At 56.0% G+C, this 22,167-nt stretch overlaps 1 protein-coding gene and 1 long non-coding RNA gene across 5 annotated transcripts in view; one reads left to right on the top strand and one right to left on the bottom strand.

Annotated features, from left to right (window-relative positions):
* Positions 1 to 968: 968 nt before the first annotated feature.
* On the bottom strand, positions 969 to 10,668 carry LOC141568978 (uncharacterized). The gene is made up of 2 exons (XR_012492332.1): positions 9,650 to 10,668; positions 969 to 7,205 (listed from the first exon to the last, which is right to left on the bottom strand). It is a non-coding gene; the product is annotated as an uncharacterized LOC141568978 (long non-coding RNA).
* Positions 8,998 to 22,167, top strand: part of RBFOX3 (RNA binding fox-1 homolog 3) — a 362,884-nt gene continuing 349,714 nt past the window's right edge. For 2 of the 4 annotated variants that reach the window (XR_012492319.1, XR_012492317.1), the window contains exon 1: positions 9,014 to 9,598. The gene's annotated coding sequence lies outside the window, so the exon portion shown is untranslated. Of the gene's footprint in view, positions 9,599 to 22,167 lie in introns of all 4 variants that reach the window. The other 2 variants (XR_012492320.1, XM_074320479.1) reach the window with 2 other exon arrangements.

Here is a 22,167-nt window from a genome sequence, read left to right as displayed (position 1 = left end):
CAGTGTTCCAAGCCCCAGGGGAGGAAGCAGGCTGTGCAGATGGTAGTGAGAGCCAAGGACTGTCCATTTGCATATTCAACAAGCCCTGGGGGTGGGGCTGCCAGGGCCCCCCTCCGCAGAAGGGGTGCTGCTTCCTGCTCACTTGGCTGATCTGCTGGGAAAGGGTGATGAGACTGAACGTCAGGCCCTGGCTGTGGAAGGGATGCTTCTCTATCTTTCGCTAATAAGCAGCAAGAACTGGACAGGGACGGCTGCTGGGGCTGGGGTAGGGCAGGGGGGGCGCAGGGGTGAGGCAGTCTGGCAGGGAAGCTCCTCCCAGAGCATGAATACAGGGGCGGCTTCTGGTTCACCTGACCTCTGGCTGGGCCCCCGCCTGCTCTCCCTGCCCACACCCTACCCCACCTTCCTTGCTCTCACTCTCTTCTAAACTGTGGAAATAATAGGACAGTGCGTATTGCCTCAAGCCACAATTTAAATAATTTTAGTAAGCTCTTGGTCCGTTTACTTCAATGAACTATTTTCCACTAACAGTTCATTAGCTTGCCTTTCCCCAGGAACAGCTACAAAAATGTAAGCAGTTCCTACTCCCCACCATCCCCCAACCCCCAGTTTTCCCCCTGCTCCCCAAAGTTGGGTTTTCTGCTGGTGATAAAGGATGCTCTCTCCCACACCCTGGAGGCCACAGCTGCCCCCGTCTGTGCACTTGTGTGTGAGTGAGTGAGAGCAAGCCACGTGCCTGTCTTTACCCAATTTGTTTATTTTTAAAAATGAAAGCTCGTGTCCATACCAACGTTCACAGTGGCTGTAGTGGCGATGGCTCCAACTGGAAATAACTCCAGTGATTGAATAAGTCAGTGGCGGTACATCGCGCGATGGAGTACTATGCAGCAGTAGGAAGGAGCAAAGCGTTGGCGCCGGCGTCCTGTCTGAGCAGTTACGCTAAGTGAAGGAGACTGGCCACCAACGAGTACTGTGTAATCTCGTTTATGTAAAATGCCAGGAAGCACACAGTGATCTCTAGGGACAGACAGCAGCATGGTGGGGGCTGGGGATGCAGAGGGGGCGGGCGGAGAGATTACAGTGTGCAGGAGGAATGGGGGACGGCTTCCTTTGCTCCGGATTGTAGCGGTGTGCTCCAGCTGGATCTGTAGCAACTGTACCCTTTAAACATGCCCTTTGGGTAGGTCAGCAGTGACACCTCTGTATGGGCTGAGGGCTCTCCCAGGGTCCCTTCTAAGGGCACTGATCCCATTCTTGCGGCTCCAGCCTCACGACCTAATCACCCCCAAAGGCCCCACCTCCTCACCCCATCACAGTGGGGATTAGGATTCCAACATACGGATTTCGGGGGACACACACATTCACTGCATTTCACTGTGTAATCGTTCAGCGTCAGCGTGTGGCCCCTCTCCGGCCACATGTGGAAGCACCCATCATGGCGTTGGTCCCCGTGGGAAAGCATCTACTGGAGGGGGAGATTTGAGCTTCTGCTGGTTGCTCGGCCTGGTCCAGGAATTTCACAGGCAGGCGGGATACTTGCCAGGACATTCACCCAGGGCCTGGCGGTGTGAGTGCATCTGGGTGGCTCCTGCTTTGCTCAGTGGGCACCGCAGAAGGGATGAAGTGACCTGCACTGGAGCCCGCTGGCTCTGCTCTCAGTTCTGCTGGGCACAGGCCTGCGGGAGTCACCCAGGAGCCGGAGCCACCATCTGGCTTCACGTAGTTTTTGACTTGCTATTTAAATAAGAGGAGAATGACCTGTGGTGGCCCATCCTCCTCCTGGCGTGTGAGTTAGTGTCCTGGGGGGCTTGGTGCGTCAGATGGATTCCCCTCAGGCAGAGGCCAGGGTCTGAAATCGGCAGGCGGGCCGTGCTGTCCCAGACCGGGGCCCCCAGTCCTTCTCATGACGCGACTTGGCTTCCTCCAGAATCCAGCTCCTGCTCCTCCCGGTGTGTGATCCTGGGAACCCCTCCTCTGTCCTTTTGGGTCCTCAGTTTATCCATCTGTAAAGGGGTGGTCACAGCACTTGCTCAGAGGTGGTTGTGAGGGGTAAATGAGATGAAATGCCGGTACCCGCAGGGGCTGGGAAAATGTCTGGTAAATGTCCACGGGCGGCTCGGGAAACACCAGGGACCACGTCAGAGCGCCAGGCTCATCAACCGCGCTTTCCGTTGGGGGATGACAGAAACCGAAGGACAGGCCGATTTGTCAGGTGACAGAATCAAAACGGAAGGTAAGCAGTTGGACTACATTCCCAGGAGTGAGTTTGGACACATGCACAGAATGGTGTGGGAGACATCGGCTGGGCCTGAGGCAGCGGGCGGTAGGGGCCGAGAAGGAGTCTCCCCGGAAAGCCTGTGTCTGGCGGGAGCAGCTCCGTGCCCCCGTCATCTGATGTCGTCTGATGGCTCCAGGCTGGAGCTGGCCTTCAGGCATGTTGAGGGCCTGGGGACTCGTGTGAAATGCTGTGAAATCCAGCTGCATGAAGACCACAGCTGGTTTCGGCCTGATGTTGGATAGGACGTTTCCCAGCAGCCCAGGCCCTCCCCGAGGAGAAGGCGGTCATGGGAGGTGGGGGTGCCCTGTGGTGCTGGGCTGGGGCCTGTAAGACAGGTTGGGTCAGAGGAGGGCCAGCTCCCACCTGCTCTGAAGCTCGTCTGATGTCATTGTCTGTCCCCGTGTGGTGGGTTGAATAATGTCCTCCAAATTCATGGCCACGCAGACCTGTGAATGGAACCTTATTTGGAAACGGGGTCTCTACACATGTGATCAAGTGAAGATGAGGTCATGCTGGATGTGGGTGGGCCCAAATCCAATGACTGGCGTCCTTATAGGAAGAGGGAGATTTGGACACAGACACAGACCAAGGAAACAGCCATGTGGAGACAGAGCAGAGAGCGGAACGATGCGTCTACCAGCCAAGGGCCGCTGGGGCCACCAGCAGCCGGGAGAGCCGCCTGGATGGATTCTCTGCAGGGCTTTCTGAGGCAGCGTGGGCCTGCCGACACCTTGGTTTTGGACTTCCAGGTCCCAGAACTGTGAGAGAATCTTTCCGCTTTCTGAGGCCTGGTTTTGTGCGTGGCAGCCCCGGGGCACGAAGGCAGGCGCTGCCTTGGCCAGGGCCGTCTCCCAGAAAAGAAGGCGCTGTCTCGGATTTACCCTCTCGCGTTCTAAAGACCTTAAGGTTCAATGGAAAATAGTTGTTTTTCTAGGAGGCCACATCCCCCACTTTTCCCTTTTAAAAGCATTTTACGATGCTAGTCAGTGTTTTAACATCCACAAACATTCTCACATGATTAGGGTTTGCCTTGAGCCTAAGAGAAAGCATGTGCATCTATCCCAGCCTCGGGGCACAATGCCCGCCAAGGCTGTGCCTCCGCTCTTTCTACCCTACTCCTCCAGCCGTCTCTTGCTGTGCACCTGTCTTTCATTCCTCCTCCTCTGGCTCCAGCTTTCTAAACTTGGCTTACGTTCACCCCTTGCTGAAGAGCATGAAGAAAACTGGGGGAAAAGCAGTTAAAATTCAGGTGTTTTGCCTACACAGTTGTGAACACCTGGAGGTTGGGATGCACGCAGAAATCGGATGGATTTCCCAGAGTTCTCTGTCCTCTGGCGAATCCGTCTGTCCAGGCAGGTGCACGCACCTTCAGCTGCAGTGTCTCCCCTCTGTTCACGACTTTGCTCAGAGTCGGCTGAGCTCATCCACACAAAGGGACAAGAGTGCGACTTCTGTGGAACAAGCTTAGCACAGGCCTCTTCCCACAGGATTGCCTGGGGTTGCCTAGCAATCTGACAGCACTCTGCCTCAGCAGACACACGACTCGGATGGATTTTCCTATTTTTAATTTGTTTTCTGGGTGAGTATTATTGTGCAATCACAGGCTGAGCTCAGAGATACGGCGTGGGTCCCACTCAAAACAAGGAGGTCTAAGAAGATGAGGAAGAACCCCCTGGCCCCAGATGGACTGTGGTGTCTATTCTAGGAGGTGCTGGGCTCCAGCCTTGGGCCCTGGTGGTAGAAACTGGACAGTGCCTGGGGAGCCTGTGCTCGCTCCCCCCACATGTCCCCAGGCCATCTCTGCTCTGCAAAAGCGGCTGCATTATCAAGCAGCCTGCAGAGGGGGAAATCTGCCCAAGGTGGACAGGGGCCCTGACCCGCCTGGCTCTCCCTCTGCCATTTCCCACCCACGTGGGAGGAGAGATGGGATGATGTGCAGGTGGCTCACCTTCCTCTCGAGAATATAAACGTCAGAACTGAAAGCAGCTGGGTACTGACCTAGCACTGCACACTCTTCAGTAAGATATCAAGTCCAGAAGTATGTGCGTGGCCACGACCTGCCCCCCTGAGTGTGAGATAGGAGCCACGTGCCGGGTGGGGGGTGGCGAGCTGCTTGCAGTCAGGGGCTGGGTTCAAGGTCTGGAGCTGCTGCCCGTGTGCACATGGCAGGCACCCGGATGTTCGCAACCTTGGTTTTCTCATCTGTAATATGGGGACTGTACCAAAGGGCCTCTGGATTGCTTCTAGCTCTGAAACGCCACGATTTCAGAGCAGGGGAGGGGTGAGGTCACGGAGGAAGATAATGTGGATGGGTTGTTTCAGTCACACGTTCCCCCGGGCCCTGTGGGGCTGTCCCTACATGGAAGTCATTCACGTGGGCGGGCACTTCTCCAGTGTCCTATGGGAAACCCTTAATATCCAACAATGGGCGGTGGTGGGACATGGGAAAATCGATCCATTTATGTGTAGTATAAATATTGGCACATGTGCGTGTCACGGGAGAGAGAGGGAGATTCGTACTTCACAGAGAATGACCTTGTCATCTGTTCTGTTGGATGAAGAGGCCAAACGAGGAGGCCCAGTAACGAGTGTCAAATATACGGCCCAGCCGCTCACCAGCTGGCCATCTGCAGACCTGACAGGGTCATGAAAGAGGGACAAGGAAAGATTAAGTCCCTTTATAACTTGTTTCCCTCATTTTCCTGTGGCGTCATCATCTACTTCTGTGCAAAGTGACTAATAAAGAAGTAGCCACAGCACCCTTGCTGTCTGTGGCTACTTTGGACTTAAAAGGAGGAGCCCTGGGGAAGACAAGGTGGGCAGTCTTGGGGGTCCCAGTCTGGCCTCAGCTGCCTGAGTTTACAAGAGCTCTTTTTAGGGAGTCGGGAGCCCACCGGCTGAGTGGACCGTGGCGTCAGTTGTAGGAGGCTCTGGCAAAGCTGTGAGGGTTCCTGGAGAGCTGACAACCTCCCCCCTCTGGGACGCCTGGCAGGTTGTTGGCAGCGGGTAGCTGGGGGGTGGTAGGCTCATCTGCATTCTGTTTCTTCGTGGGGGTGGGGGGGTGGGGTCACCAACCTGTTGAAGAGGACAAAGTAGGACATTTCTGAGGGGTGAAATGAGTACCTCCAGCTTATACAGGAGGCGGTGCGTGGAGAGGACAGCAGGTCAAGTACAGGTAAGAGCCTGGGTCAGGTCTCTCTGGCGTTGAGAGGCAGTACAAGGCCAGAAGGCATTTTGGTGACGACAGTCCTCAACGTGTCTGGACTAGACGTTGGATGTATTAACCCCCGGCTCTCATCGGACAGCTGCTGCCCTGTGATCTCCCTTCTCTTCCATCTTGTGGATTCCCCTCCTTTCTCCCTCCGACTGGATCCACTGTTTCACTAGCCCCGCTGGTCCTCTTGCATGCTTTCTTCCCTTGTTTTGTTGGAGCACACCCTCTAGTAGCTTCCTGAGAAATGGTGCACGGGAAGTAAATTTTTTTTTGAGAACTTGCATATGTAAATGTCTTTATCTTAATCTTGCATTTGATTGTTAATTTGGCTAAATAAGGGGTTCCAGGCCAGAAAACATTTTCCTTCAGCATTTTGCAGGCACTGCTCTATTGTCGATTAGCTTCCGCAGTTGCTGTGGAGAGTTCTGGAGCCTGTTCTCACGCCTGCTCTTTTTGATGGACCTGGAAATGTGTGGAAACTTTTCTTTGTCCTCAGTATTTTGTATTTCATGATAATGGGCCTTTATGTGGGTCAGTGTCCATCCGTTGTGCTGAGAACTTGGAGACTCATTTTTGGGAACGTTTCTTGAATTAAATAATTGATGATCTCTCTCCCTCTCTCCCTTTTTGTGGATACCAAGCCTCATGAACGGAGTGTCTAATTCTTTCATCCTTTCTTTCTTCTTTTTCTCCTCTTTGTCTTTCTGCTTTGCATTCTGGGACATTCCCTCACGTCTGTCTTCCAAACTGTCTGTTGAGGTTTTTGTTTCTGTTCTCACGCTTTTCATCTTCCAGCCCTGTTTTGTTCTCTAAATGTTCTCCTTAAAATAGCAGCCTGCTCTCCGTCCATGGATGCAGCATCTTCTCTGCTGATATTCTCTCCTCCCTGCCTAATGTCTGTTTCCTCAGTGGGAGCCTGTCCCCATCCTCCCTGCCCTGGGCTGTGTGGGGCCTCTTTCTCTTACGGGCTTTCCTCCGATGTCAGCTCATCTGGGTTCACTCACATTAAGGAGAGGCCCTGCAGAGCCAACGAGGCTCTGAGAACTGGGTGGGCTTGTCCACTGTGGCTTGGCTGTCTGCTGGCAAACAGCCACGGTACATCTTTAGGTTACATCTGCTACAACCTGCAGGAGGAGACTCTTCTAGTCTCTTGCTGGGAAGATACTGCTGCGATGGGGGCTGAGTGGCACTCTCAGCCTTCAGCGTGCAGGACACCCCTCTGTCACTGTGCATGAAGTCCCCTGGGCCCAGAGCCCCTGCGTCACCCTCCCTGGGGAATACCCCTCCAGGGTAGGCGGCCATGCAGCCATCTAGGCAGCCGACTAAGATCTGTATGCTCCGCCACTCTGAGCCGCCTGTCCCACCCTCATGGGTACCTGGCTCCACCAGTTCTGAGCCTTTGGAGGTTCTTTTTTTCAGCTTCCCCCACAGCGGGGTTAGGACTCAGCTCTGCGAGGCCAGAGGCCAGGCAGCCCTTGTCTGGTTGCCTTCCTGAGCACGCATTTTGTTGTTTCCTTTCCCCGTTCTCCAGGTCCTTGGCGGTTTACAGCTTTAAAAAAATATCTCTTTTGGTAGTTTCAGTAGGGTTTTTAGAGGGAGCAAAATTAGCTATGTGAGTTCAGTTGTGCCTCAGCTCCTGAGGTAAATCTCCCTTTGTTTCATTCCTAATTATTATTGCAAAGGACGGTTTCTAGTTCCTCCTCCATGTTCTCACTTAAAAAAAAAAAAAAAAGGTTCCAAATTAGAGGTTGTAAAATTCTCTTTGATGATATCTCAGGATGGAAAACCTCCTGGTTGGTCCTAATACGAAGAAATGCAGACTGGCTCTGAGCCCCCTTTCTGTCCAGAAGGGCAGATTTCCTGGGGCTTGTAACCCTGTTGGGGACTGTCCCCTATGGGGACCTGATGTGCCCGTCTCGAGGCTGATACAGTCACAGATGCCAACTTCAGTCCACCTGCTCGGAGTCTGAGCAGACCTACTGTGTGTCTGAGCAGACCTACTGTGTGCTAAGCTCTGGCTGGTTCTGGTGGAGTTTGGGAACAAGATTTGATACTGTCTTCAGGGAGCTTGGCTGGAATGACCCAGGAAAGGCTCATGAGGGCCTCTGCCTTTACCTGTGAACAGGAGCCCTGCCTGGAGGAAGAGAGGTGGGTGATGGGGAGTGGGTGGGCCCAGCCACACATTGGAGGCTATGAACACCTGGACCATCTGAAAGCAGAGGACAGAGAGAACCAATTAGGTCCTCTGAGCAGGGATGTGCCATTTCAAATACGGGGGCTGCACAAACTTCAGCCAACCAAGCAGCTGCCTCGCTCAGAGGCAAGGCATTTATCCGGTGTTTAGCTGCAGGGCTGAGCAGCTAACTCAGAATTGTGTAGCATGATGCCCACTGGCCAAGACAGATCCATGACCCAGACAGGCCAGAGGGCCAGAGATTAAAAGCGTTAAGCTCATAAGTGGACAGTAGCCACTTGTCTTGAGCGCTGTCTGTCCTCGCTCTGCAGGGAAGGCAGCTGGCAGTGCGGAGCCCCGGGCACCGAGGGGCTGGTTTACGTCCCTCCCTTCACTGCCTCTGAATGGTCCAGGCCCCTGCCAAATGCAGCTTCCATGTCATGCTTTCTGTCTCACATGGAAAAGCAGGACCATCAGGTACAAGGAGGAATATAATCGTTCCAGAAGCAGCATCCAGAAGTAAAATCAACCTGGGACCAGTTTTCATTTGTTTTTAGATTGAGAATGTCTTAGAGGGTACAGTTCCCCCCTCCCACCATTGGCGGGGCTCTGGGCACCGCATCCCCCTGTCTTTTGCTTAGAAACATGATCAAAGCCCTGTCGAAACCTGTGGTTCTGTTTGGGACAGTCCAGGCCTTCTGGCCTGCCTTTGGTGCTCAGTGCCAGCAGTGGGCTCACCTCACTGCCCCCCCAGGGTCTCATCCTGCCAGTCCCCACTCCTGCTTGCGCTTGGCCTTGCCTTTCTTTCTGCTCCCCCTCCCAAGGCGAGAGTCCCTCCAGACCTGAGACCAGGGCCCCTCCCCTAGGCTGGGGAGCCTGGGAGTGGGCCAGGGCCTACCTGCTGTTTTGATTTTGGCAAGTCCTCACCTGACCTCTGACATGGCAGCCCCTCATCTCCCACCAGGTGGACATGTTTAAATCGGGTTGGGCTGGCAGTCTGGACAAACGCCCTTCCTTACCGGTTCCCTCCCTCTCCATCCTCAGGAAGGCAGGGCACCCAATTTGAGGCCCTAGTAAGGGGATGGTAGGAGTGTGGGCAAAAGAAACAGGAGGCACCCGACTGCTCGCAGGGGAGTGTGGGGGGCATTCACCCACCCTATTCTGAATCCCATTTCTGGGGATCCCCCGTGTTGTCCTTTCTGGGCCAGGGCGGCTCGCCAGGGGTGCTGATAGGGGCCGCTTGCCCCCACAATCTCCAGGAAGGAGGGAGGGGAAGTGGGGCTCTGGGCCAGAGGGCGGCGCTCTCGCGGGGACCCCCTACGTCTTGCCCACTGTCTGGTGCCGGGGCTCCTCCGGGCTGGCGCTGCGGGCCAGGGTGCATCGGCTTGCGCTCCCCAGGCTGCGGCCCTCCCCACCCCATCGCCCTCCCCAGCCGCTCGGCCGCGGGAGCACCCTCCCTTGCCGTGTGCAGCGCGCTCCGCCTGAGCCGAGCCGAGCCGCCGCCGCGTGCTCCTGCTGTCTCTTCGCTCCAGCCGAGCGAGCCAGAGGAACCGGAGAGAGAGAGAAAGGGGGAGGGGTGAGGGGGGAGAGAGAGAGAGAGAGAGAGAGAGAGAGAGAGAGAGAGAGAGCGCGAGAGAGCGAGAGAGCGAGAGAGACAGGCAGAGGCAGAGAGGCGGCGAGGGAAGAGCGAGTGCGGAGCCACGGGCTACTCCGGAGCCGGCAGAGGCTTCTCGGACAGCGGCCCCGGCCCCAGCCGCTTGCGTGGTGGTAGAAGACACGGCCGCCGCCGCGGGAGCCCCGCGCCGCGCGCCCCTCACTGCTGGCTCGCAGGTGCCCGCGCGGCCCCGGGACTCTGCTGCCCGCTTGGCGGCCGGGATGCAGCAGGGGCATGGCCGCCGGGCCGCCGTCACCTGCCGCGGGGAGCGCTGAGCCCGTGAGTAGCCGGGCCCTCGCCGCCCATGCTTTGCCTTGCGGCGTTCATTACCTTCTCGATGAGCCAGCTGGGGGCTGTGGGGGTGGTGCATGGCCTGGGGACGGTCGCACGGGACCCCGCAGGGGGAGGCGGGGTTGGTGGGGGTGCGGGGTTGCAGAGCTCAGCCGGGGACCGACCCGAGGGCACGTGGGGAAGGGTGGCGCCCTCGAGGTCAGGAGTCTCTGAACGGGTAGGAGCTCCAGCGTCCCTCCAGGGCTAGCGACGGGCGCGTGGCCCCGCCGGGGGTTGGAGGGGCGATTTTATGAATGGAAAGGCCTGGAGGTCGGGCTCCTTGGAGACACGCGGGAGTCCCGTGCACTGCGTGGTGGCAGCGGAGGCACAATGCCCGGCACGGGGAACTCCCTGGCGGGGGGACACCGAAGCGCGAGGAGATCCCAGCCCCGCAGGGCGCCTCCGAGGGGCTGGCTGGAGCCCACGCGGGTGTAAACAGGCATTAGCGACCCCGCAGGATGCAGTGCGCTTCCCTTCCTGCACCCAGGCCTGGGGAGCCCTGTCCGGGTCTAGCAGGAGGAGGGTTCACTGAGGAGTTGATGACCCAAAGGAGTTGTGGGGAGGAAGGGGCTCCATGGCTCCCTAGAGAGGACCCCAGCGCACAGCGCCGCTCTGTGCACGAGGGTGGAGCGGCAGGAAGCAAGCGGCACACAGGGCCCTCCAGGGGGCGGACTGGGGGCGCTCCGGGCGGAGTCTCCTGGGAGGTTCAGGAGGGAACCCATGCTGCTTCTCTGGAGCCTCGGCTAACCCCAGGGACCAGTGCAGCCCTGCTGGCTAAGCCGGGGCCAGGTGGCCGGGCACACCCTTGGCCCGAACTTTCTGCCCTGGTGGCCCCGGGAGGCGGCGTAGATCGCCGGGTCCGGACATCGCCGCCTGGAGAGGGCTGTCTCCGGCAGCGCCTTCGGGGGCGGTGCGAGGCCGGAGGTTGCTGTCTCCTCCTGGCGTGCATCCCGCAATGCCCGGGTTACGGGGCCCTCACCCATTCCGAGCGGGGGACGAGGCGTGGCTCCAGGCGTGGAGGGACATTGGGACCCCGCCCTGTCTCCAAGCTCCCTGACACCCAGGGTCTCATGTGGGTTGGAGGTGTCCTGGGAGTCCAGAACTCTGGCCGCCTCAGCGGGCAAGGGGTTTACCGGGGTGGGGAGAAACTCCACGGTGACAGACCTTCCCAGCTTTTGGGAGAGATGAGATTTATTTTTACCCGTCACTTTAAAAAAGGACTCTTGCAGCGCCGTTCATCCTGATGCGCCGGGCCACCGTGAGGTGAAGGCAAATGACAGGGACAGAGGGCTCCATAACCCCCTCCTGAACCCCCCCCCCCAGTCGCTTCTCTGGCTAATTTCCTGCTGAAACAGCTCAGCCCGCGCTGGGCGCGGCCCAGGGAGCCAGGGCACTTAGCGCCAAGCAGGTATGAGGCTGATGGAGTGGGGTCGCTGGTAATGAGGTTTTTCAGCCGAAAGCCACCTTTGATTTAACCGGTCTGCAAAAAATAATAATAATTTAAAAAAGTATAAACATTGCGGCAGAGCCTGCTTATTAAGTGTGCATCGTGGATTTTGGCGGATGTCTTAATTAGGCTGCGTTGTAACAGGATATTACACTAATTAAAACCAGACCCTCTAGGTGAGCGAAAATTGTGAAGGGAGGGAGAAAAGTTGAAGTGAAAGCTCCCGGGATGAAAGCAGGGTGCGGGCGGGTGGGGTCTTCCCCCTGGCGGACCAGTGCCCAGGGGGTGGGGGCTTCGAGCGCGGGGTCTGGGCGGTGGGGCGCTGTCTGAGCACCAGCTAGGGGCCCCCTCCCTGCCAGCCTCCACTTGTGGGCGTGGAACTCTATTCTGCACTGAGGACTGAGGCTGCCACCCTTGTCCCACCCTGGTGACTGGATGTCTACTTGTATAGGCACTGGGTACATGGCCTACTCCTGGAAGCAACATTTAATCCCTCCCGAAACCCAGAGTAACGGGTTAGGGAGCAAAGGCAGAGTTGAGGGGAGCACTGAGGCTGAGACAGCCTGGGCCTGGTGAGGCAGCTGTGTGCTAGGTGGAGGGTTTGCCAGTGGCATGTGGGTTGTTTGCGCTTGAGCCACTAGGGTTTTCAGGCACGAGTTCCAACAGTGATCCCCTCCCCCATAAAAAGAGGACGTCAGTGATAGCTCTGATCCACTCTCCAGGGGCCTGTATCTTTGATAGATCTACTTCCACCCCCAGACCTTGTCCCCTCCGGTTGCCCAGAGAAGCCAGAAGTCCTGGGAAGTCTCGGTAGGCCTGGCCTTTGACTGTATCGGGCCTTCGGGCCTTCGTTGCAAACGCCCCTCGCCCAGTGCCCTCAGGCAAGAGCCGAGTCAGAGCTGGCTGTAGTCACTGCTATTCCGCAGGGACTAGAGGCTGTGCAGGAGGGAGGGCTCAGCCTAGGCGACCCCCAGCCACAGGGGGCGCACTGGGCAGCAGCACCAAGGACAGGGCCAGAGCAGGCAGCCTGCCCTCTGCCCTCTGCCCTCCCGCCTCTGATGTTGTCCTGGGGCCACTCTGGGCTGTGGGCACTCGCCCTCATCCTGCTGAGGGAAGGGGTGGGCTCCCCGAGGCCCATGCAGAACTAAGGGAGCCCAGGGCATCAGACAGGCAGATTAGGGAGGAGGCAGGAGGGAGGACTCCTGGGCACCATTCCTGAGGGGGTCTTCTGTCGTGCTCCTGCACATTACTCAGCTCTGAACATTGCCAGGGGCCCCTCGGAGAAATGGAGTGATATTTTGGATCTCTTTGATGCCAGGGGAGGAGTTAGGATGGTCGTGGCCTGAGAAAATGCCATCCCCAGTACTGGCTCCGTGCCCGCCTGGTCCTCCTCTGGTGCTGCCCTGCCCTGCAGCCTTCTTTGATAGCCCCCCTTTTCAACCATGACTGGAGGCCCTGTTCTTCTGTGATGTGTCGAAATTGGAGGCTCATTCCTCAGGGATCCTGGCGGATTTATCCTGCCTCCTCTAGTACACACAGTGTAATCTGGTGACGCTTGTGGACTCAGGAGTGAAGGCATGCACACGTGAGGGAAGCTCCTGTCCCACCCAGAAGTGTCAGGGGGTGGCGGTGGCAGGGGAAAGGGAGGGGCTGGAGGAGCAGTGCAGGGCTGCCGTCTCTGAGCAGAGAGTGACAGTGCCCACCTGGAAGCTGAGATGTTTTCAGCGGTTGGAGTGCGGGGCTTACCTCCTCCAGCCAGTCTATCTGTGCGCCTGCAATTTTTGGTGGTTGTCTCTCTCTGTTTATTTATTTCCACATTCCTGCTTGATACTCTGTTATAAAGACAAATGGAACCTGACGTGCAGCTGACATTGGGTGAGGAATTTTTTATTTTTAAACAAGTGAAGGGGAAAAACCATCTTGAAGCGCGCCTCCCCCTCCCTGGGCACCTGCCTTCCCTGAATCCCGGCCTGCTGCAGGCCTTTCCTTCTGACAAGGTACCAGCTGGCCGTATAAACACATCTCGTTTGCACCTACAGCTTCTTGATTGGCTGCGGTACCTCCCCACGTTCTTCTGTAGAGCAGCACGTTATTCTCACAGGCTCGTGAAACCTTCAGGCAGCCTAAACATCTTTCCCCTGCCTCTCTGAAGTCGGTTCCTGCCTGAGCCATCACTGTCTCTTTCATTTCCAATGTTCTGGTTCCATCTCCCTCTGTCTCTCACTGTCCGTCTCTCTCCCCCCTTTGCCTGTCCTTCCCCCCAATGCTTTCTGAGTGGTGTGGGCAGTTCAATACCTGGGAGAGATGAGGACGCTGTCAGCTCCTAGTGGGATAGTGGTGGTGCTCGTTACACAGGACCAGGGACAGAAAGGTGAGCATCCTCGCTGAGACAAGTACCTCGTGACGTGGACTGACTTGGCTTATAAAATAGACGTTTTTAAATGTAATGCACTTAGTAAATGGGTTTGCTCTCTCAGTTTCTCCAACACATGAGCTGACACTGAAACATGCCTTAGAAGGTGACTTGAGATAATAAAGAGCATAGAACCTGTGACTTTATCTGAAAGTGTTTCCTCTGGTAGCCGGGGGCAAGCTCACAATGTGTAAATTGCATTTTGGAAAGTGTTGCCCAAGTCTGGTGCGGCAGGAGTGCTGCGAGGAGCGAGGGCGCCACCATGAGGGACGGCCAGCCAGCGGGCTCCTCGGGCACACAGGACTGCCAGCGTTGTTTGACGTTTAGGGGCCTGCAGAGGTACTCAGCCGTGTGACAGGGCTGCTTCCTGATGATTTTCCCTGGGACGTGGGTTGTAACTTGTCAGCTCAATTTGGATGCGGTGGGGTCTTCAGGGTCTGTGGTTTCCTGTGGAGGCTAAGAGCAAAGCAGTTCTTACTGGAAGGCTTCTTTTTTTTTTTTTTTTTTAAGTGTTTAAACTCAGGGCATGTTTCTAGCGCAAAAAAGGAGGGAGAATATACCCATTTTAAGCAAAATTTCATCACATTACTTTGGTTACTGGCTGTCCTGAGAGCTTTCTTCCAGAATTCTGGGAGAGCAGAGGCATGGGCAAAGCAGCTGCATTGTGCCGAGCCCGGCTCCCTCCCAGACCCATCCCTGCTCAGCAGCTGTGTGTGCACAGGTCTCTGCCTACTGTCTGCTAGAGGCTCAGGGAAGGGAGCTGGCCCTTCTTGTCCAGCACCGCGCTGGGCTGTGACCGGAAACCGGGAGGAGAGGCATGTGGTCCGGTATGTCTATTTTAGCTGTTTTAGAAAACAGTCCACTTGCAGGTGAGAAAACTGCCTGGGAACAGACACCTGTTACCAGCCAGACCCTGAACAGTTTTATCAAGTTCCTTCCGGGTGTATAGATGAGATCATACGTGTACATTTTGTATGGAGGAGAGGGGCATCCTGTGTGCCTTTATTTCTCTGAGGCATCTGGTCTCACTTCGAAATTCTTCTTCCACCAAAACAAACAAGCAAATCAGATCCTTTCTCGCAGGGTCGCTGATACAGTTGTGCAGGCAGTGCACTGCACACGCCTACGGCACACTCATAGCTCTACCTGTGAGTAGCTGAAGCACTGCAGCCTTGCTCATTAATGTCTCCTTGCTTGTGGCACCAGATGAGACCAAGGGATGGCGATGGCAGGAAAGGTGGCCTTCCAGAGTCTGGAGGCCACACTGGAGTTTGTCTTTGGGCACCAGGCAAATAATGGTTACTGGGCTGGGCGATGAATCTCAGGACAGTTTTATTTTAGGCAAGGATAGTGAGAACACAGAGAAGCACAGTGTTCTCAGCAATGAAGCCTTTTTATGTAAAAATGGAAACCTCTGTTGAAACTAAAGAACGTAAAGTTTATGAAAAGGTGCATACGATTTGGAGAAAGATTTAAAGGTGTGCAAACACCTGGGTACATTTAGAAACAATTTCTCACTAGACTTTAATAATTCGAAATCCTTATTGCAGATAAATTAGAGGTTTCTCTACTGGATTAAATAGAAAACAACTCCTACTTTTCCTGGAACTTTTATTTTAAAAACTGGGTGTAACGCAGTGAGTGCTCCAGGATCTGGACATAAGAGTCTCTGGGCTCCTTGAAATCAAAGCTCCTGCTGTGACTTTTCCCCAGGCGCCCCCGCCCCCGCCTTTGGCAATAGCAAGAAGGGCTTTGTAACCTTCTGTTTTCAGCAAGAGGTATTAAGATATCTTTTTAATACTTCACAGTCACATCACACACACCATGTTTCCTTGAGATTCAAGAGGTAGGAGGAAATCAGAATGGTGCCTCCAACTGGGTCTGCACACAGGCTCCTGTGGGGCACCACCCGCGCCTGCATGGGCCGCCTCACGTCCTCTCTTCTCCCTGGGGCTCTGGTCTTAGTCTCCTGATTAGCGGAGCTTCCCCAAGATGGTGCATCTTGGCTGTTCCTCCACGACACACATTTAGATGCACATTTAAATGGAATGCAACTCGGAACAAAGCTGTGAGTTAATTACCTTTCTCCAGACCTCAAGCCCATTAGGGGCTGCAGCACAGCCTGTGTGCGTGGAGCAGCGCAGTGAGCAGATCCGGCACAGGCCGCCTGCGGCCGCGTGGTGGGAGGGCTGCGTGCCAGGGACAGTGAGGCCCGAGCCCAGCGCAGCATGCTGGCGGGCCAGCTCTTCCCCTTCAGTTTACTCAGCTGAGAAGTGGGGCGAGAACACATGCAAAGACCTGGCACACAGTAGGTGCGCAGCAGCTGGCTGTGGGCGTGGGCCTCCCCTGGCCGCTGTTGTCCACCTGTTAGAGGAATGGGGATCCCGTCCGTCGATGAAATGGCTTCTGCACTGTGTGCTGCGCCCACAAGGAGATGCCCCTGTTTTAAAATGGTTCCAGACCAAGTTGCAGGTGCCCAGGTGGAAAGAAGCCTGAGCATTTCTCTGTTGGTGAGGAGATCCTTACTCAGGTGGCCTAGGAGACACCCCCGGAGGAGCCCGAAGCTCTGCTCTCCAGAGCACCCCGTGGCCAGGCAGAAGGACGAGCGAGGGCCTGTGTGTGGGGCCCCTGACCACGCATCCAGAGAGGGTGGGCTCCTGCCTGCTGAGGCTGGTCCCTCAGTGGGCCAGCCCCTCCCGCGCCTCCGCTCCAGGAGAACCAGGGGCGGGTGCTCTGCAGTGGGCTCTTTGCTTAGGCCGGAGTGACCTTGGAGTCTGCAGGGTGCAGCCCTAGGTCAGTGCCATGGGTTTTCCATGAGGGGAGGAACGGAGGAAGGAGAATTGTAACCCCCCACCCCGGCCCTGCTGGGGCTCCTCAGAACCCGTATGTTGTCTCTGTGGCACTTAGCTCTCAGACCGAGTGACTCTGTTCCACCCTTGCCTTCAGTGTGGAGAGGTTTTTGGTTCTCGGGACTCAATGCGTGACTAATGGTTTTGCAGAGACCATTAGAGATAAACATAAAGTGCACATGTCTTCCTGGAATACTGACTGCCCTCAATGGAGGGACTCCTGTGATGCCATTAGGCCTGGCTGGGGTCCCTACTGCAGGGACAGACGAGCTGGAACCAGCGCCCAAGGGACTTCTCACAGAGGCTCCTCGCAGCCTGGGGTGGGGCAGATGGCACTCCCCGCGTGCCTCTCGGGTACTGTCCATGGGTCTGTTGTGAAGTATTTTGGAATCTTAGCGGGAAAGAGGAGAGCCGGAGAATCTTCAGGGGAGAACTGGGGTTTCCAGCGGTGCGGTATTATAATCAGCGCTCCCGGATGGCAGTGCTGCGTCCGGTCTTAGCCAGAAGTCTGTGTGACACGCCGACAAGCGCTGGCCCAACGGAGGGTGACCTTGTTTGCTGGGGAGCCTTTGCGTTGCTGTCTGGGACAACTTCACAGCACGACTGAAGGCCACTTCCCAGCGACCGCAGTTTTCTTTCTCACAGGCAGATCCCTGCTAGGACAGTTATGAAGGGTGCACCTCGAATCTGCCTTCTTTTGACTCTTCCAGCCCCCCCTGGCCAGGACTGGGGTCTTCGCGCACCTTCGCCCTGATGTTGGAAAGTATACACCCAGCTGTATATGTGCGTTGACAACACTGCAGTGCTGGGCAGCTGCTTTCCTGACTGGGTCCGTGCTTACGTGCATATTACGGGTGTCGCATGGGTGCTTCCCGACCTAGGCTGCAGTCTCATTGTCAGAGTAGCGCTGTCTGTACAGGACAGATGGACAAACCAAAACCAGGTTGTTTCCGTGTTAACAATGCAGCCTCTGCCCCTCCCCTCGGGACGTATTCTTTCCCCATCAGGAGTCATCACAGAGATTGACTTAAGAACTGATCATGCCCTGTTTCCCGTCATGGACGCAGTAATATGTTTTGCACAGACCTTAAGAAGAAAACTGGTAAGAGCAGACTTGGAAATTTCGAACCCCAAGGATAATTTTTCGGAAAGTATTGAACGCTGGAAAATGAGGGCTATAAAGGAAGTCTTTAGGTAATAATCATGCTGTAACGTCCACCACTTTGCAATCATTAATATGTACTAAAGTCACAGAATGAGTGAAGCCTCCTGGAGGGAGGGGCTGTGCTCTGGAGCCCGAGGCCCAGCCTCTGGACCAGTGCCACTTTCAGGGCTCTGTGCCCGTCTCTTATAGGCAGGTCCCTGTGCTCCCAGCCGGGGTCCAGTTGCACACACAATGAGGATTGGATGGAGAAATGTTATTTCCTCCCCTGGCAGTTTCCTTTCAGGGCTGTGCTGTTTTCCAGCAAGGCGAAGGAATGCTGGGACTCCCCCAGGGTCTGGCCCACTTTATTGGAGTCAGGCTGCTTGAGAGCTGGGGCCTGGGAGGCAGGCGTGGAGACACAGCCCAGGGGGGTGTGGCTCGGCACCCCCGTGCAGACTGCACCTATGGCCACCTCCCCTTGAAGCCGCAGTGATGAATCCTTTGCACTCGTAGCCAGGGCACCCGGCCCCAGCTCTCCTGCCCTGCTTGCCCTCCTCCCCCCACCCCTCACTGCACCAGCCTCTCTCTTTCTCCTGCCCCCTTACCCAGGCCCCTCTTTCACCTTCAAAGCCCGCAGACTTCTCCAGCAGGATGCAGGCGAGGGGCTGGCAATGGCAGGTCAAGCAGCGCTGAGCTCAGAGCAGCCAGGAGGAAGGATTTACGGCTCCTCTCTGCCCTGCTGGATGGACAATTAGAGGCGTGCACGGCTGGAGGAGAGCGGTGCCGCTAAGAGTCAGGACAGTCAGAATAAATCAGTCACCTTCACTTAGATGGCTAAGCTAGACTGCTTCCCTCGGCCTTGAAGGCGGGAGCCCCTGTGGGTGTGGGTTAAAGGGTCTGACGTGCTCTGAGCTCCGTTGTCCCCTAAAGACCCCAGGGGTCTCCTCACAGATGGGGATGAGCTGTAGGGCCCTAGGGGGAAGTTCCAGATCACACACTTGCAGGCCCTTTTGTCTCCTGAGCACCTGCCACCTGTGAGAGCCACAAAGTGGGATGCTTGTGGGTCAGAAAAGTGGACCCCCACGTGAGAGTAGAGCGTGCATGCTCATATGCACGCGGCACATGCACGCACACACGTATGTTTGCATGTGTACACACACACACATACACGAATGCACACGGCACATATGCACGCACACATGTTTGCATGTGTACACGCATGATGTGCACACACGCATGCACGAATGCACACGGCACATATGCACGCACACGTGTTTGCACGTGTACACACATGGCATGTACATGCGTACATGTGTGCACACACATGTTCAAGTGCACACATGCATAGTGTTATATGCGCACATGTGTGTTGTGTGTGCTCACCTCTTGGGCTCTCCCAGGCTCCACTTGTGTGTTCGAACCCACACACCCCTGTGCCAAGCTGCCAGGAGCCGGGTGTCAGCACTGCTGTCCTCCTCCTCCATTTGTTCTGCATCTTATTTCAGTGTCTTGAAGACTCTGGCAGTTTCCTCAAGGAAACTTTGTCTTTGTGGAAATGAGGTGCCAACTGCTCCTGGCCCTCCTACTGGCTAATTGATGACATGATCCTGCGTGGGCGCCCTGTCATTCCTGGAAGTGCTCTTTATTTCCTGCGTTTCCCCACTGCCCTGCCTGCTCCCTCCCTCTCCCCACCGGGGTCTGATTTCCACGAGTGAGGGAGCTGCTCCACGTGAGGCCGGGGCTGTGGCATTCCCGGTATTCAGCCAGCCAGCATGCCCGGCCTCTCGTTAACTTGGATACTACAATTATAAGCACCGAAAGGCTGAAAGGGCTATTTAGGACTTTTCTGCCTTTAAAAAAATATTCCTGTTTTCACAGCCATGTGCCCAGCCATTTGGCACCACAGCTGTGACACGGAGCCTTGCATCAGAGTCAAGCACTCTTGAGCGCCCCCACGTTGGGTCTGTAATAAACAAGGTTCAAACTGTAGACAGCGTGGGCTGGGTGGGGCGCCATTGTCTGCTGGAGGTGCTTTGCGGACAGTCAAGGCAGTGTGCATTGTGGGGGGGGCTGCCTGCTGCGGTGACTTAACAGGCCCGCGGTGGCCAGCAGGCCACTGAGCCGATGGCAGCGTGTGTGTGTGTGTGCGCGCGCGAAAGCCCGCTCCCATCAGCTTCATGGAGAAGGGTGGGTCAGTGCCCTGGGTAGGGGCTCCCATTGGCTTCCACCGAGGCCACTGGCCTTTTGAGGGACACTGGGCATTTCCGGGTGTGGGCAGGGGAATGTAGTTCACACGCACGTGTGTGAGTGTGCGTGACTCTGCGTGTGGGGATTAGGATCTTACACGGTTGCCTGACCCGCTCCCCAGATTGGGAGATGTATGAATGGTTTCTTGGGACCTGGGTGGGATCCTGGGGGGTCTGGATTGCAGTCTCAGGCCTCCTGGAGAGGACGAGGAGCCCAGAGGGGCATACGTGGGAGGTGCACAGGCTCAAGGTCACCCCGTGGAGAATGGCTTTCCTGGAGGACAGAGCTGGACTTGTGCCGATGGTGCTCAGGCAAGACACCGCCTCCCCTCAGAAGTGCCTCGGACACTACCCCAAACTCGTAAAAACCTTACTCAGGGACCTTGTTATCTTAAAAAGGAAGGGAAGGGTCCAGCCTCCTCAAGCACCACATAACAACCAACAGCACAAACTTATTTTTTTTAAACTTCCCTGAAGTTGCCATGGTTACCTGCATGTGTGGGTTCCCGGGTTTCTTGCTCTAAGTGGGGCGGCTTGGGGCAGGCATGAAACCCTCCATGTGGGGCCCCTGTGTATGCTCGGCCATCTGAAGAGCCTGCGTGTGGTGGGTGTGGAGGGAAGAGCTGGGAACCGCTGAGCTTTTCCAGGACCCTAGAATGCGGTGTTCTAGTGCAGCGCTTCTGAGATGCTGGAGACAGAATTTGTCTCCCACGCTAAAATAATTATAGCCAGGAGAACAGAATACATCACTTCAGGTCCTTAACAGTGAGGAGGGTGTGTGTGTGTGTGCATGTGTGTGTGTATACGTGTGAGTACATGTGAGTGTGTACGTGTGCGTGTGTGTATGTGTGAGTGTGCATGCACGCGTGTGTGTGTGCACATGTGAGTGCGTGTGTATGTGTGTGGGAGTGCATATGTGTGAGTGTGTGTACGTGTGCGCGTGTGTATGTGTGAGTGTGCGTGCGTGCATGTGCTTCAGTCCCTGTGTCAATGCTGGCTTCCTCCAGGGGCACTTGCTTGTACCTGGCCACATATGTAGGGACAAACACAGCCAGAGGCGTCCCTTTGCCCGTTGGCTGGAGGACATGTACCCAGACCACACTGTGGGATCGTGAATTTCCGCAGGGGGTTTGGGGAGAATCGATAGGGGTGGTGGGAAAAAGGTGGATCAAAGCAGGTGAAAGAAGCCAGACCAAGATTCCTTCTGGCCAGACTGCCTGTCTCCTGCTCAGATAGCAGGGCCCTCAGAATGGGTTGAGGTGTCAGCCTGCTATCTGCTGGGCTCTGTGGGGACCCCTGGGGCACCCATGGTCCAGGCTCAGCCTATGTGGCCAAAATACCAGCTAAAAAGAGAAGGACCAGGCTACGGGCCAACTGTGTGCCCTGTCACCCCTGCTGTGGGATCGGACGGACTTCTCACACAGATGGATGGGAGGGGTGGCTATTTTTGTGTGTGGGGCCTGAGAGCCCAGTAACTGGAAGGTGCCATGCTTCTCTTTCCCCAGGAAGGCTGGAGCCAGCCCTGGCCGTGTGTGAGCACTCGGCAAGTGATGGTGGATGCAGGGACTGAAATAGGACAGTGAGTTCTGGGTGTTGGGGATGACAGTGACAGATGAGGGTCTTGGTGGTGGGCCACATGGCCAATGATTAGCAGTGGGGACCCTCGGGGGCTCATTGCCTACCAGGGTCCTGATTTCCTCCCTTGAGCATGGCCGAGAGCAGAAACCCTACCACAGGAGGGTCGCGCCTCCTTCCCCTGCTTTCCTGGCCAGCTCTCGCTCATGCCACATGGAATCCTACGTCCCTCTGGCCCCTCGCAGTACCCGCTTTCTCACTTTTCCACAGATAGGAGGTGACCTTAGACTCTGGCACCGCCTTTTTCGCCAATTCATGAGCATGTGTGTTTTTTTGAGGGAGCGTTTGTGGTTGCGTGAGCCCAGGGGCCCTGGGGTCTCCTCAGCAAGTCCTGTTCAGCAGGGAACACTGAGGTGGGGGCTGACCTGCATTTCTGTTGGGGAATCAGGAGCTGCTTGACCAGTTATATAGATGGCGAAGGCAAGTGGGGAGGTTCTAGATCCTTCCACAGGCATGGGACAGAGCATTATCTGTGGCCGTGTCTAAGGCAGCGGGCATTTGGAACATACGTGCACACTGTCACACAAAGGACATGAAGAGCCATCCTTTGAGCCACCCCCCCCAGCCTGACCGTCAGCAGCCTGACTTTCCCAGCAGTTTCCTGGGACCTGTAATCAGTCCTGATGAGGAAGAATGAAAAACCACAGGTCCTGGTAGGTGTTTGCACATCTGTCTTCACATTAGATCGTAAATGCTTCGAAAGCAGGGACCCTGCTTCCCCAGATCACATAGGATGGCTCTCTTCTCCCAGCAGGCTCTCAGTCAGAATTTGGGGCATTCTGAC

This window comes from Rhinolophus sinicus, linkage group LG15 (genome assembly GCF_036562045.2).
Source record: "Rhinolophus sinicus isolate RSC01 linkage group LG15, ASM3656204v1, whole genome shotgun sequence".
NCBI classification, from domain to species: Eukaryota; Metazoa; Chordata; class Mammalia; order Chiroptera; family Rhinolophidae; genus Rhinolophus; species Rhinolophus sinicus.
This window is presented reverse-complemented; position numbering and strand designations above follow the sequence as displayed.